The sequence below is a fragment of the Drosophila ananassae genome, chromosome 2R (assembly GCF_017639315.1).
Source record: "Drosophila ananassae strain 14024-0371.13 chromosome 2R, ASM1763931v2, whole genome shotgun sequence".
In the NCBI taxonomy this organism is placed as follows: domain Eukaryota; kingdom Metazoa; phylum Arthropoda; class Insecta; order Diptera; family Drosophilidae; genus Drosophila; species Drosophila ananassae.
The window spans coordinates 3,586,581-3,604,165 of NC_057928.1; the positions used below are offsets into that span (position 1 = coordinate 3,586,581).

The 17,585-nt window shown below is 40.9% G+C and overlaps 1 protein-coding gene across 4 annotated transcripts in view; it reads left to right on the forward strand.

Annotated features, from left to right (window-relative positions):
* Positions 1 to 17,585, forward strand: part of LOC6502733 (protein argonaute-3) — a 162,132-nt gene that overhangs the window by 58,805 nt on the left and 85,742 nt on the right. The window lies entirely within an intron of this gene.

Below are 17,585 nucleotides of genomic sequence, written 5' to 3' on the forward strand. Positions count from 1 at the left end.
AAAAAGTAGTTTTGAGACAAACGTGTTTAAAGTTTTAACTCACTTTTACGTCCGACCGGACGCCCCTCCCTTTCAACGTGTGTATCTCAATGTATTTTCACCGGATAACATCGAACTACAATGGCTGAGGAGTAGAGGACGAAAGTTTCTAGTCTTTCTACTAGGAACGTTAAAATTTACGCTTAGTAGTAAATTACGCTGTTAGTAAATGCTGGCTGTCTACGTTTCCGTAAATAAGATAACATAGAAACATTACACCTAGCATCGTTTTACGGTTTGTTAATTATGGTAAGTTTGTTAAATATTAGTAAGAGTCTACTATGATAAGAGGGGAGGTAAAGAATTGCATCCCAATTAAGTCCCCTAAGAGTAAGGAAGTTTTTTTGTACAGATTCTATGTGATCTTGGTGTACTCCGTATTGAGGACTCCAGGCACACGGTCCATACTCAAGAATCGGACAAACCAATGATGTATTTAACGTTTTAGTTGTGCACGGAACATTAAATTCTTTTGACCATCTTTTAATAAAACCAAGCACACCCATAGCTTTATTAACCATGGTAGATATATGGTCGGTAAATTTAAGTCTCAAATCTAATAGGACACCTACAGACGGACAGACGGATATGCTCATATCGACTCAGGAGGTGATCCTGATCAACAATTTATATACTTTATAGGGTCGGAGATGTCTCCTTCACTGCGTTGCACACTTCTGACCAAAATTATAATACCCTCTACAAGGGTATAAAAAGTTAGCTCCAATAAGTTGGTAGTGGTCGAGCGGCGCTTCATGAAGCCATGCTGGCACGGAGTTATTAATGAACTACATATGTAGGTGTTGTGGTACAATTGTAGAGTGACAAGTTTTTCAAAAAGCTTTGGAATTGCTGACAATTTAGAGATGCCTCTATAATTTGCACCGTTGGATTTTTCCCTTTTTTATGCAGCGGAATAATGAAAGATTCCTTCCACATAAGGGGAATGCTATGCTATTAATAGTTTTTAATAGCAGCCGAATAAATACACGCGTTTGAAATCTAGGTTTCAATATATTTATTCTGGGCTCAATTTAACCCTAATCTATGCGGCTCCAATCAACTCCAACTCACAACAAAACGCTAAACCAAGAGCTTGCGCAGAAGCTCAACCAAAGCTCCCCAAAGCGCATACGCTACAAATAACAATAAAGCGCATGCGAAACTGGGAGACAAAACAGAGACGAATACATGCTGATAACAACAGCTGCAGCTAAGCATATTATAATTATTTTACATGCATTTTTTGGTGGCTGCTTGGCCCAACAGGGAATCGAAGTTTCCAGCGAGAGATTAAAGAGTTTAACGAGCGGTTTGCACAGAACCTCGGCGCAGTTCTTCAGAACACAGCCTGGTACTCCATCAGGGCCTGGCGAATACGCGGGCTTGACCTTAAGAAGATCCGATAACACACCACCTTGATCGAAAGATGGGCAAAATGTAAGGTTGGTTGATTGGATATTATAAGTGTAAGGCTGAGCTGAACTGCTGCTACGTGAATACGTAGTTTAAAAAAACTGTGCAAAGAGATCGGCCATTGCTTGATCAGTGTTCGCATAAGAGTTCTCAAACGTATGCAGTGGCGAAAAGATACATGTTTGCGCTACAAAGTTATAAAACTGCTGCGGATCCTGAGTAAACTGAATCCGGCTGCGGCGAATATAACTCCTATAACATTCTGCGTTATGCACGGTGAAATTGGACCGAGCTACTATGTATCTTGAATAACTAACTGTACAGCCAGATAATCTATGTTTATTTAAAAATCTACTCATACTATTTCTTAAGTTTATAGTATGAGTACGCAAGCGTCAAAAAATATGTTTAAAGTGTAATAAAATTTTTGTAATGCGATGTTTATATCCTCACATGCCAGTAAATCAGACCAATCAAATTCCGAGATTAACTTATTTAATTTCATAAAGTCAGCCTTACGGAAGAAACGAACTTTATATGGTTTAAGTGTAGACTTAAGGTCAATTAAGGAATTGTTTTCGATTGAAACCTTAAGAGTGGGATGATATGGATCCTCAGGGTTAAAAAGGGGCAAAGTTCTGGAAAGAGTAATTCCATCAAGATCAGAAACGAAACATAAGTCCAACAGCCGACCTAAAGAATTTCTAACGTGGTTAATTTGCCCGAGTGACATGTCGAACATGCCCGCAGGGAAGTCGTGGTGGGAGTTAAGCTGTAAAGACGGTGAATTTTCAACATTTGACCACATAAGTTCTGGGATAATAAAGTCCTCCAGAGCTATCAGCTGGTCACCATCAGACAGACGATCGAAAACCAAACGAATAGCAGACAAATGTTGCCTGTATGTTGGCGGCTCGGACGAAGGTGGTATGTAAGAACAGGTAACATACAAAGGTTGATCGGACAAAGTGATTTTAATGCAAATAAATTCAATGTCACCAAACTCTTGTGATTGTACCTCTTCAGAAGCGAGTTTGGAGTCTACAGAAATTAACACTCCTCCTCCCCTTCGCAGAGTTCCATCACATCTAAAAGTGGTGTACTTACTAGGAAAAACTTCGGAGCTTAAGATCTCCGGCTTTAACCAAATTTCTCACAATAATGTGAGATGCAAAGAAGAACTATCAGAATACAGTATTCTATAGTATTCTGATAGGTAAGAGTTAGTGAAGACATTAGTTTTTTGAAACTGAGGAAGATGATGTAGAAGGTAGGTCAGTGGCCGTAACATGTAGGAGTTTTACACCCACAGGTTTAGTTATTGATATTCTGATATTCTTGGACGAAAATATTCTCTGGCCAAAAGCTTTCGGAACAAATCGTCTTCAACATCTGCAAGCGCACGCGTATTTTAAAAGATGGCGTGTGCCTGGTGTATGAATATTTAAATTTTTTAATTTCCACCACCTTTATGTTGTCGGCTTTTGCTTTGGCTTTTGGCAAGCCGGGAAACAAAAATGTGTTTCGATGGTGGGATCACCTGCAAGGGTTTTGGTGCCGCCGTAACTAATACTGAGGCATCAGTACGTACCGGGGGTCCGGACAGTTGATTACCCTGTTTGGTGACCCTGTTGGGTTTGAATTATTGGGTCTGGGATCACTTGAAGCGATGCCACAGGAAATATCGGACAATTGCTCATTAATTCCGAGACATTCGGAAGCCGAATTTTTCTCAGGTCCGGCCCTTGGGGTGACCAGAGATATAAGCGGCTGCATAGTTGTCGACTGATCAGGCTGAAGATTATTCGACCCAAGCACATCACTAAAAGAGGATTTCTTACGCATTGGGGACTCATTTTGTAGTTGAAAACTACTAAACTGTGCATCGAGTGCACAGAGTTGGTCATTGATTTTACGAAACCCACTAATCAACTCCTTGAATCCGATTTTTGTCTGCCCGTCACAGCAAAAGTGGAGACCAGACCTACGTGAAATAGCATCCGAAAGATCCATTATAAAAGATTATAAAAAATTCAATAATTCATTTATTAATATTATTTGTTTTTCTTATTTATGAACCTTGAACCACTGGAAACGAAAGGGGGAGATTAAATAGAGCAGTTAGTGCGAGTTAGTAAAATGCAAAGAATAGAGATAAGAATCTCTATTGAGCGAGAATAGAAGCAACACCGTAATAGATGAAGAAGTATAGCAGGGCTATTTTTGGAAGGAAAATTAATCAAATTAATTTTTTACCTCCAAATATATCACTGCACACGCGAAGCGATACGGATCTGAAAATTGCAATTTGGTTTTTTTCATGTTTATATGTATAGAAATATGCAGTGCGCACAAAAAAAAAGTCCGTCTGCTTTAAGATAAAGAGAGGAAGATGTAAAATATAAGTATATTATAAGTAAAAGTATGTATAATATAATATAATATAAAAAGATTTATATTGTATAATATAAGCTGCCACTTAAATTCAAGGGTTTATCCATTTTGGCTCCGGCACAAGTTAGTTTTCTTTATGAGTTTTTATACCCTTGCAGAGGGTATTATAATTTTGGTCAAAAGTGTGCAACGCAGTGAAGGAGACATCTCCGACCCTATAAAGTATATATATTCTTGATCAGGATCACCTCCTGAGTTGATATGAGCATGTCCATCTGTCCGTCGGTCCGTCTGTCCGTCTGTCTGTTTCTACGCAAACTAGTCTCTCAGTTTTAAAGCTATCGAGTTGAAACTTTGCACACACCCTTCTTTCCTTTGCAGGCAGTATATAAGTCGGAACGGCCGGGATCGGTCGACTATATCCTATAGCTGCCTTATAACTGATTGATCAGAAATGCCATAACTTTGGTGTTTTTTAAGTTGGAGGGTTGAGACACACATGTTATATTTGACCAAAATATCTTGTGTACAAAATTTCATAAGGATCGGCCCACTATATCCTATAGCTGTCATAGAACGATCGAAATTGGCATAACTTTGGTTTTTTTGTTTTTTAAGTTAGTTTTTTAAGTTTTTAAGTTAGAAATATGGCCTTTGGTACAGATTCTATTTTGGGAAAAACAATCTGATTTGTCGAATTTCATAAGGATCGGCCAACTATATCCTATAGCTGTCATATAACTGATTGATCGGAAATACTATAACTTCGTTGTTTTTCAAGTTAGAAGCATGGGAGTTTCAATGGATTCCTCTTTTGGCAAAATAATTCGATATGCCAAATTTCATAAGGATCGGCCGACTATATACGATCCGCTATATATCTAATAATATAAGATGCGTGGCGCCACCTAGCGGACTGCGACTCAACTGCAAGGGTATATAAACTTCGGCTCCGCCCGAAGTTAGCTTTCCTTTCTTGTTTTTTTTATCAACTCGTTCAAATATAATTTCAAATATAAAATGTGGATTGTGCTAAAATAATTTGTCGATTTTATTAATTAGATTGTTGTTCGTAATATGTTTGGTTCGCGTTATTTTAATATGTTTTTCTATTTAATATTCATTGCTATAACTTAACATAAAATGCTCCTATAGTGAATTTTCTTTACGGAAGGTTCCGGAGTTGTTCCTCTGTTGTTCCCTTTGCCTTTAGGAGAACAAAAAGACCATTTACCTCACAAGATGTAGACGCTTATCCAAATCAGCTTGATGACTTAAACGCAGCGTATGAAATGGTCAGGTTTATATGGTGAAGCTTGTCTTTTTATCTTAGCTATTCGAACCTTTTGGAGCACCTCTAATTCCGTGCCTCCCATACTTGGTACTTGGGTAGAAACCCATATGGCGTGACCTCTATAGGCGTATAAATATTTCCGAATCGACTGAAAAAAGCTCGTATATCAGTGGTCATAGTGCATGACGATGACGATGTGCATGAGATAGACTAAGAGTGAAATTTCAATAGTCAAGAGTTGATTAGCGGTTTTTGCAAAATCAATGACCTGTGCGCTTAATTCGTAGTTTAGTAGCCTTCATCTGCTCTATTCTCTAGAGCATCTACGATAGTCTGCAAAGCGTAAGAAATCCGCTGTTAGGGATGTGCTTGTGACGAAGAATTTTCACTCTGCTCAGCCGACAACTATGTAGCCGCTCATATCACTGGGCACCCCAAGAGCTGTACCTTAAAGGTAAAGGTAAACCTAAAGGTTCAAACCCCATTAAAGGTCACCCAAGAGGCCTATCAACCGTTCGAGCCCCCCGTAGCAGATGTTTCAGAACTAGTAACTGCGACTCCAAAACCCTTACAGGTGATCCCACCATGGAAACAAACATTTATCACCCGGCTTGCCCCAGACCATATAAAGTACATATATTCTTGATGAGGATCACCTTCTGAGTCAATATAGGCATGTCCATTTGTCTGTTTCTACGTAAAATATTCTCTCATCGAATCTCTTGGATTAATGTGATTGCCATAGTTATGGTGTTCCTAGAAAGTCTTTTTATCCGAACGAAGTTTTATAGGGATCGAAAAAACGATCTGAACGAAAAAAAAATTGGACTGAACGATCGCAAATTACCTTGGATTTATTTGAGGCCAATCTTTCTTTTGGCCAATTAATCCGTTTTGTAAAATTTCAAAAGAATTGAATTATGTAGACCGTATAATTGCGTTGACCATCATTGCTCTTAGTAGCACGAGTGGCTAAACACGAAGTTTTGATATAAATTGGTGTCCGCAAGGAAACGTGGGAGCCACATCCTCCCGCCAACAACATTTCTAAAAAACTTCGTTACCTGCAGATCAAAGCTAGCAGCTACCAGCAAGGTCGAGAAGCAAGGGAAAGAAAGGACTCTTGCGGATAAAGGCAGAGCTAAAGGCGTCGTAGCCCTAGAAAGAAAAGCTAGGTAGTGTAAGCCCACAGATCGAACGAAGCAGTACACGTATACATGCAGACGCGTCAGGGCACGCACGCAGGTTAGAGTGGAGCATGGACATAGAAGTGTGCCAAATGTGCGAGAACCAGAACGAGACAGCATCAGAGAAATGGGTTCAGTGTGACGTTTGCGGAAGGGTGCACCATTTTGAGTATTTATTCATAGAAGAAAAATATCAACTTTTAATGCAGATGAACCCCGCTAATAGAACCTAGCATGGCCAAACAGTCTATATGACAGAACTATGTAACAGATTCCAGCATTTAAGAGACTTACCGCTACAGTCCTATTCTGCGTAGCCGACATTGCTCGAGTTGAATAATTGGAAGCTAGCAGTACCTCGCAGGATCTGAGAAGGGAAATGGAATAACCGATAGCTTCGAAGTATATGTTAGGGTGGAGCATGCACGGATCGGCGAACCCACAACGATCTATTGTCATGCATCACTGCGACTGCGATTGGCAGGAGCTTCATGACGACATCAAGGACCATTACAGCCTTGAGAAGCTCGTACCATGTAAGCTATATTCAGTCGAAGATAAGTTAGCAGTCAAAATATTAGAGACCACCTGCCAAGAGAAGTCAGGAAAATACGAAGTCTGTTTTCGGTGGCGTGGTGGCATCGACAAACTGCCAGAGAGCCACGGTATCGCTCTGTAGCGCCTTACCTGCATAAAGAAAAAGGTCTCTCAGGAACCTGATATGTACGAAATGATTGACTCCCAAGTCAGGAATCTTTTAGACAAAGGATACGCGGTAAAGCTATCCAAGAAGGAAACCTTCTAGTATGTGATGCAGCCGGGAAGACACACGGATGTGCGCTGAATGTCTACCTACTCAGGGTGATGAGCACTTGCAACCTGCGAATCGACAACGCCACACATACTGGTCGGATTCAAAAACAGTACTGCAGTGGCAAACGATGGATCCCCGTAACTTTCATCAGTACGTGATGCACAGAGTCGCCAAAATCCTGAAAACAAGGAAGGTCGAGCAATGGCGGTGGGTCCCCTCGAAACTCTAGGTAGCAGACAGAGCTACAAAGATCACCGACCAAACCCTGCGAAAGACGTTGATAACGGGTCCTGGCTGCCTAAAAGCTGAATCCAGCCATTGCCCAACATCGACAAAGCAGGAGAGCATCATCGATACTTCAGAAATATGGAAGCATGTGATGAAAACGCGTGCGAGACCAGCAGTTACGTTCAATGGGCGGTTGTATAGAGCAGTGGTGCTAATACTCCTGTTCGTCGATCGGTTACGAGCGAAATTGGCCGAGCAAGACATGCCAGCAGCCACGTCGATGGCCCATGTGAGCAAGGCGAAGATTTACTTTTTAAGCACATTCAAGCCATCGCCTTCGCCGAAGAGTTAAAAGCGCTATCCGTGGGAGCGGCGCTGCACAAAGGAAACAGATTGGCCGGATTGAATGCATATCTAGACAACGATGGAGTACTGCGGACTAGAGGCAGATTGAACTCAATTGACATAGCTGAGGTCGCAATTATACTAGCTCCAGGATGCCGGATAACTAACCTAATAGTGAGAAGCTTTCACGAGAAGTACCATCATCTCGCTCACGAGACGGCAATGAACGACATCAAGGCTTCGTTTTACATCAGCCGCCTCCGAGTGTTGTTCAAATCTGTGCGGAGTACATGTCAACGATGCAAGTTTGACAGTGCAGTTCCCCGACCACCCCAGATGGCACCGATTCCGAGAGCGAGAATAGGAAGCTTCCAGAGACAGTTTACCTACACAGGCGTCGATTGTTTTGGCCCGTTATTGGTGAACGTCTGCAGGCTCAAGGAGAAGAGATGGGTAGCTCTGTTCACCTGCCTCACGTTGCGCGCTGTGCATTTCGAGATTGCCTATAGTCTTGACACTAGTTCATACATCATGTGCCTCTCGAATTTAATGGCGCTTCGAGGGACACCAAAGGAAATATTTTCTGACAATGGTATGAACTTCAGAGCCACGGAAAAAGCCGTGCGAGAGGAGCTGAAAAAGATCGAGCACGATAAGATCATCATTAAGTTTGATAGCATAAACTGGCGATTCAACCCACCAGGAGCACCACACATGGGTGGAGCATGGGAAAGACTCGTTCGTACAACAAAAGTAATTTTGAAGAACATTTGCCCACATTACTCCTTCAACGACGAGGGCCTGAGAAACGCATTGATGGAGGCACAATTTATCATCAACTCGCGACCGCTCACGTTCGTAAGTCTGGACAATGAGGATGACGCCGCTCTGACCCCGAACCACCTACTGTTGGGGTCAGCGAATGGATCCACTGCCAAAAAGAGGGATGAATCTTCAGCGTAGATGGATTGAGTATGAAAGAGTATGCGCCCGTATTAACCAGGCGCACCAAATGGTTTGAGAAGGTACCTCCAATAACCATTGGGAGCCTCGTAGTCATCGTGGATGAGCTCCTCCCCAGGAACCTGTGGTTAAAAGGACGAGAGACCGACACAATAATGGCCAAAGACGGGCAAATTTGACCAGTTACTAAAAAGACCCAGCACGGAGTTACTGGAAAGACCAGCAACGAAGATAGCGGTTTTGGACGTCGGCTTGGAGGATGCTAACTGACCACGAACCGGGGTCAACTACGGGGGAGGGAATGTTGCCGCCGTAATGGAATTTTTTATTTAAATTTAAATTGTTAGAATAAGCACATATATATAACCTTATCAATAGGTTAGTAACGGCCAAAAGAAGGCAACGCGTCGGCCATCGCTAGGCAGAGAGAAAAGAAAAAAACACGGTGAAGTTTACGTGTGGAAGAAACACGAAGTTTTTTAGCTTCTCATAACACGCATATATACAAACTGAAACAGGTATTGATAAATAAAGATGAACACGCACAATCAATAATCTTGAGAACTATCCCTGGGGCACCTTGGTATGTTCGCATCGAAAACATCCACCGGGATCTGGGCATCCTCGCAGTGAAAGACGAAATTCAGAAGCAAAAAGAGTCCTACAAGAAAAAACTGTCTTCGCACCCAAATCTCCTCGCTCGGGTTTCTAGAAAATCCCGCCTGCGACCCAACGCTCTTCCAACCCAGCAATCGATATTTGGGGCCGTCTAACTCTGTATCAGTCAACATGACTGTTCGTTAAGTTAAAAATATAAAATTTCATACACCTCTTCTTAGTCTCCCAAAGAGAAGATTCAAGAAATAAAAGCAAAGTTTAAAAATAAAAAAAAAAAAACTGCATGGGTATATAAACTTTAGCTCCGCCCAAACTTAGTTTTCCTTAATATTAAACTTATATGTACACTGCCGTGCACTTGAAAAGGGACAAGAATTTGTTTGTGTTTCGTTTAATTTTTCTCCTGATCTACCATAGCTATTGGCAAGTGCTTTGTTGTTTTCTGAAGAAGGGAACATAGGCAAACTATAGAAATAAAAGAGATGCCGCGACAATTTACCATTATCCTTGGTTGGAGAGTAAAAAGTAATAGTTTACTTCTTTGCATGCACTTGAATAGGAAAATATGTAATTTCTTTATTCTGAGCCAAATTCCATGCGATAAAGTTTGAATTTGTCAACTTAAACACCTTTCATATAACGTTCAGTTATATGGAGTCTATTGGATATAGTTGGCCGTTCCCTATGAAATTTGGCAAATAAGATTATTTTGCCCAAAATGGAATCTGTACCAAGCCCATATTTCTAACTTAAAAAACAACAAAGCTATGACAATTCCGCTAGTTCTACGACAGCTATAGGATATAGTCGGCCTATCCTTATGAAATTTTGTACATAAGATATTTTGGCCAAATATAACATTTGTGGAAATGTTATATGTTGTGGTCGACTGTTCTCGGCCGTTCCGACTTATGTACTACCTGCAAGGAAAAGAAGGACGTGTGCAAAGTTTCAACTCGATAGCTGTAAAACTGAGAGACTAGTTTGCGTAGAAAACGACAGACTGATATACGGACATGCAGTAGGTGATTCTGATCAAGAATATACAGTCAGCGCCACAAAAAAAGCCGCACTTAAAAAAAATTTGAAATTGGGCAGTCACTATGCTGGGGTTCTCCTAAATTTTATTCTCTGGGCCTTATTTTTTTAGGGGGGTTTCCCTTGACTATTTTCGACATAATTTTGTCATTTGAAGAGCGCTGTTGCTTAAGTTGCTTTTGGTAGAATTTTTTTTGTAAAGACACCTATAAAATCATGCCGAAGCAAAAGCTGTTCACTGATCGCGATAAAGAAAAAATTATTTTATTGGCTGAACAAAATGTGTCAAATCGGCAAATAGCGGCTGAAACACATTTCAATGAAAGCTCAGTGCGTCGATTTTTAAAAAAATATCGTTACATAGCTGAAGTAAAAAGGAAAAAAGGAACAGGTGAAAAAAAATGCACCACGCCACGTGAAGATCGCTTTATTATGAGAACGAGCCTGCAGGATCGTTTCAAAACTGCAGTGCAGATAAGATCTGAGGTACATGAACAGTTTTCAAAAGATATTTCGGAGCGAACTGTTCAACGTCGACTTAACTCTACGGGAATGCTTGCAGTATCACCTGCAAAACAGCCACTTTTGAATCCGCGAATGAAAAAAAATGGTCTAAACTGGGTCAAGGACAAGGAAAATTGGACTGCTTCTGATTGGTCAAGAGTACTATTTTCAGATGAGTCCAAATTTAATCTCATTGGATCTGATGGAATCCTCAAGGTGCGCCGTAAACGTTGGGAACGTTATTCTGCAAATTGCTGCATAGCTACAGTAAAGCATTCACCGTATGTTATGGTAGGGGGATGCATATCCAAATATAAAACTGAATCAATTTTAATGGTTCAGGGTATGGTCAATGCAGAAAAATACAAAGAAATAATTTTAAGTGGAGTTGTGCCTAGCATTGAGTCCATAAGTGAAGAAGATGAAAAACCCATTTTTCAGGATGATTCTGCATCGATTCTGATTCTGCATTCTGCTATCGAGCGCGATCTCTGAGTTATTCAGTGTCCGATTGTTATCAAAACAGCTTATTCAGTTAAATTTAACATTTTTCTATCTAAAGATAACAAATTTGATGGAGAAATTGGGCATGAAGTCCTTAGATTGGCCAGGAAACAGCCCAGACCTTAATCCAATCCGGAATTTTTGGGTCTATATGGGTGCCAAAATAAGAAAGCAAAAGCCCAAAACTATGGAAGAGCTAAATCAAATTATAGAAAAAGTTGGAATACACGATATAACGAAGGAATATTTGTGTTCTATTTACGATTTTATGATCGAGAGGGTAAAAGCTGTAATTAGGACCAAAGGTGGAATTACTAAGTATTAAGCTAAATTAAAAAATATGTCTATTGTTAAATTGCCTAGATTTAAATTTTTTTTTTTATAGTTAACAAAGTGTTCAATTGAAAAAAAATAGTTTTCGTTGAATTTTTTCATTATTATAACTTTTATGATTTTTTTCCTTAAGTTTGCCATAATAGTGATAAGTCGTTAAAACTAGGGTCAACCCAAAAAACAACATTTTTTTAATATTAAAAACAAATTTAAAATAAAAATTGGTATGCACTTTTATTAACATACCATCAGTTAACTTGTCAAAAAAAAAATCGGGCGAATCCACAATCATATAATGAAACCACAGGACCTGAAAGGTAAAAATTCGTAATCCTTCAAAGTGCGGCTTTTTTTGTGGCGCTGACTGTATATACTTTGTAGGGTCGGAGATGTCTCCTTCACTGCGTTGCACACTTTTGACCAAAATAATAATACAACAAAACTATAATATTAATATAAATTTATATATTGGGTTTATTTCTAAAGGCAGACGGATCCTGAAGGATTTCCGATGGCTGAGCCTTAAGGGGTTGTTAGGGGGGGTGGGGTTAGGTGGGTTTACTCGGAGAAAAAATGGACTGTTTTCAATAATTTTTTTATATAAAAAAATTTTATGTCGGCATTCGACATAAATATTATAATAATTCGACATATTATATTCATCGGCATTTCCGATCATAGAATTATATTGCAGCTATTGGATTTAATTGACCGATCAGGGTCGTTTCAACTTATATACGGCATGCAAATGAAAAACTGGTTTAAAGCTGAACATAAAAACGGACAGTTATCGGACAGTCAAACATGCAAGTCCTTCAATCGACTGAGGAGGTGATCCTAAATAAGAATATATACTTTATGGGATAGGAGATGTCTCCTGCGTTGCACACGTTTTACCACAATGGTAATACCAGCTTCAAGGGTATAAATAGTGATATAAAATTTCAATAAAACCCCAATCTTCAAGCTTAAAAAATAACAAAGTTTTGCCAAATCCGATCATTCCGTTATAGGACAGCTAGGATATAGTCGACCGATCCTTATGAATGGGTACCAAGTTTTTTGCGACTGCCAAATTTAATAAAATAAGATGGGTGGCGCCACCTAGCGGACTGCGACTGAACTGCAAGGGTATATCAACTTCGGCTCCGCCCGATGTTAACTTTCCTTTCTTGTTTTAAATAATGTCGTAAGTAGTAAAGAATTATGCCATGTACCATTAAGTCCGTGTGATATGCACCATAAGCCATTGTTGATACATATTGAATTTATAGTTATTTGCTTTCCACTTCACCTATTTCTTATTATCCCTTGAATGGGTCTAACCTTTCACTTATTAATGGCGCTATTGCATGTTTTGATTGGGTTTCTCTTTTTTCGGATGGCTCGATTGATGAGTGTTATACTAAGATTTTAATGACTCTGTTCAATATTATTGACAATAATGCCTCTGTTAGGCTACGAAGATCGTATATAATCGTATATAAGAGCCGGTGAGATATACTGGCAATTCAAGCGTAAATTTGAATTCCTCAATAAATTTCTGTATAACCAATATATTTCCGATGTCGAACCTAGCCTCAGATCCAAACCTAAAGCGTTTTGGGCGGTTTGTGAATATTAAAAAATCATCCTCTGACATACTTTCTTCCATGTGTTATGGAGGTTTGGCAGTGAACTTTGATAAAGGCATCTCAAAACTTTTTGCTAAATATTTTACCTCAAACCTGGAGCCGAAGGACTCTTGGGATGAGCAGATTTGCCTTTTCTTGAGGTTGGAAGCTTGGACATATTAGAGAAACTGGCCCAGGCAACCCTCTTTGCCTTTCGCAATTCCTTGTTATACCGCCTAAGTTCAGCTCTGTGGGTCTCACATGCCTCGTCTGTTTTAATACCAAGGTCGCTTTTTTGATCTGCTGCTACTCATTCTTTATTTGGTCCTTGTGGTACGGCTTGGTACTTTCCATCATAAGTCTCGAAGCCCCTGGTCATTTGAACGAGTCGCATATCCCTGACTTGCATGGTATCTCCACTTTCTTTATTCAGAAGTCCTTATCACCACCTCTGCAACTTCTATTCTCCTTATCACTATCATCGGGTTAATTTTCTTTTCGATAGAAAAGTACCTTGATCACGCCCATTTATAAAGGTAGCAGTAGGTCTGACGTCACAAACTACCGTCCAATCTGTTGAACTATCGATTGACCTGTATTGATCTGTAACCTTATATCACGCAACCAGCATGGATTCTTGCCTGGCGATCCACCACAACTAACTTAGTAGTTTTCTCTAAGCACTGTCTTGAAGCCTTTAATCGCCGATGTCAGGTTGATGCTATTTATATGAACTTCTCTAAAGCCTATGATAAAGTTTGCCACGCAGTGAGATTGGGCGTTCATACATACTTGTTAAGTTGGTTTAAATCTTATTTGACAGACCGACCATCCCACGTTCCTATTAGAGATGCCAGTTCTAGTCCCTTCAGTGCCTCATCTGGTCTTCCGTAAGGTGGCTCTTTGGGACCGCTCCTATGCTAAAATTTGTAAACGACATCTCCTTTTGCTTTCTTCATTCCAACTTCCTGATGTACGCGGACGACCTCAAAGTCTATAAGGCCATTGGCTCCATTAAAGATATATGTATATCTGCTGCAGGAGGATTTGCGCCAAGTCTCCTCTTGGTGCATCCTCAATCTTCCTCTTAATGTGTTAAAATGTCAATTTATTCGCCACATAAGCAGGCGCTTGATATTTGTACTGCCTATCGGCAACTACAACTTGCAACTAAAAAAGGAGGTGGTTCATCTAGGCGTCTTTTTTGATAACAAATTAAAATTTTCCAGCCATTTACATTTTATAATGCCCAAGGCGTATACCATGCTGGACTTTTGAATAAGATCGAGCATTATCTTACTTTGATTCGTTACCACCTAACCTCCGACATAAGTGGGGTTTAGAAAAACATGCTTTAAGAAGTATGTAAGTTAGATTGTATAGGATCCATCTAAGAATAAATTAACTGGCAAACAAATAAATAAATGCGAGTAGTAAATACTGTTCTGAAAATCTTCTTGATCCATTGCCTTAGACTATTTATCGTCCACTTAAGATGCCTATTACTTTGAGGTATTCGATTACGCCCTAGTATCCCTGCAACGTAGACTTCACGTAGTCAACTGCCTATCCGGAGTTTTTATATAGCCTACATTGAGGAATGTATTTGAGAGGATCTTTATTATGCGAGAGGCCTGATGTCTCCTGGATGTTTGTGCAGAAACTGGCCCAGGCAACCCTCTTTGCCTTTCGCAATTCCTTGTTATACCGCCTAAGTTCAGCTCTGTAGGTCTCACATGCCTTTGTGTTAGTACTATAGGCGAAGTTTAAGGCCCCCCGTGCATTTTTCTTAAAAAGCGCTAGCGTCGGGGTCCACCAAGGTGGTATTTTTAATATGCTTATTCTTTATTTGGATACTTATTCTTTATTTGGGACAGGTCTTGGGACATTCGCCTAAGGATCTATCTACTATCTTTTTATAGAGCTCCCAGCTTGCCTTTCTAGTATTGGGTACTGCTAGCTTAGTGAATTTTTCCAAATTCACCGCTATCTCAACGAGGTGGTCTGAAAAGGAGTGTTTGTCTAGGATAGTCTGTTTCTGTTGTCTGTTTCTATAGCTGCGGCTTAGTGGTCTTTGTGGCTAAAATTTGGTAGCAAGAAGATAACAAGGTTTTTTTTTTTTTGAGAATGCATTTTCGCTTTTTACCTGCTACATCGAATGTACAAAGCCTGAAATCCGACGTCCCCAAACCAAGAATCCCGTCTCCATGGATCCGTGGATGAGAGCCACGTTAGCTCCACTCTCAGCGATGTGGAACAGGAGGGCAACGGCCGCTTCCTTACTGTGGTGGAGATTGATTTGCAGGAGTCTCAGAGACATCCTTTAGCAGCCTAGAAGTGACTTTTCATCCTGCTCCAAGAGCGCTTGGACTGCTCCAAGAACTGGGGCCAAGTCACTCTCCTCCGAGGTGTACCCTTCCAGAATGTCCTCTTCTACATCCGACATTCCTTCAGGGCGCACCTCTTCGGTCGGTTCCTCCAAGTCTGGTTCTTGGACGTATATCTCCAGGTCGATGCATCCTGACTGTTACATGCTTGAAACCGTACTTAACACGATTACCCTCCAGGATCCTGGCGCCGTAACCCCACTGCTTCCTCTACCTTGGCGACCATCGAGTCCACCGTGGGGAGTGTGGGGTTGCACATCTTTAGCATGGCCAGGATTGTAGTTGTATTCGCCGGCTTCTCTGTCAGTCATACCCAGGCTCTCGGTTTGCTGGGGATCTTGCCCAGTCTAGCACTCTGTGGGGAACTTCGCCATTCCAGAATATCCTTGGCCTCTATGTGCCTTGGAGATCGACGGATCATCCCATTTCCGGAATTTATTAGGGAGTTCCGTTTTTCACTCTTTTTGATATTTTTGTTACTTGTATTCATATTTGGTACCACTAGTAGGCGGAAAGGGGTACGTCCATCACGACACAGCTCGTATGTTATGATAAGCCTGATTGAAACTGGGGAGTCCGTCGATCCCCCACAGTTCGCAAATTAACGTGCACCACCCGGACATGCATCCCTCGGCATATGCTTCAACCTTGAATTTGGGTAATTTGAGGAAAGGAGTATTTTGCTCCGCGCCAGACTACAATTCGCTAGCATCTTCGGCAGAGACATGAAATTAACAGGTAACAGGTCCCGGTTACCAGCCGCCCTGAGGGGGGCGAGTATATACTGGAGAATATAGTCGCACTACCAGCGGTGTATACAGTTACGGCACGCGAAGTGTTATCCTCCCTCTAGTAACCGTTGGCTGACGGTCCACCTAATGGTAAGGGTTTATTCATTTCGGTTTCGCCCGAAGTTAGCTTTTGCTTTATTTGATATTGTTAGGATTTATTTTATTATGTAGGGGAGAGTGCATGGGAATGAGACATGTCTTGGTATGAGACACTCGATTTTTTTTCTGACATTCAATATCGGTATAACCAATCAGACACTACTTGATTTTCTCCATGATTTTAGGCAGTTTTAAGCAAACACTCAAATAATTATTATTGGCCTATATTTGCTGCAAACCTTGTGTTTGAATTGGATTGTGAAAAGATTTTTTGAATGTTTGTTACTTTAACATAGGTGCACTGATTTTTCCGTTGTGCAGTACTGCCAGGTCCGCATCATCATACATAGCTCTTACTATGTTTACGATGTTGATTGGCACTCCTTTCCTTGCAAGTGCACGCCATATCGCCGCCCTGTCTATTGAGTCAAACGCTTTTTGGAAGTCGATGAATAGAAGGTATAGTGGCGAACGCCATTCCACGGCTTGTTCGGTTATTGTGCGTAGCGTGTTTGCCTGGTCTACGCAGCTCCTAAGTGGTCTAAAACCTCCTTGTTCATCTCGAATTGTTGGCTCTAGTTTCTCCATAAGTCGTTCGTTCAGCAGGGTCGCTAATATTTTATAGCTGGTGTTCAACAGGGTGATCCCTCGCCAGTTGTTACAGTCACTGAGGTCTCCCTTTTTTGGTAGCTTAACGATTACTCCTCTCTTCCAAGCGTCAGGAACTCGCTCACTTTCCCATGTATCTTTGAAATGCGGGTGCAATGTTTCGGCCATTAGTTGCGGGTCAATCTGGAGGAGTTCGGCAGATATGCCGTCCTCTCCAGCCGCTTTGTTGCTCTTTAACTTCTCCTGATTGCATCTCGTATTTCTCTGATTGAGGGAGGGGTTGGGGGTATCCTAACGCTGCTGTTGGGTACGATACTTCTGAAGTCGGGCTGTGTGTTGCCTGGTTGTTCTGTACAGCTGATCTCCATGAAGTGTTGCCTCCATCTCTCAAGTTGAGCATCGTCGCTTA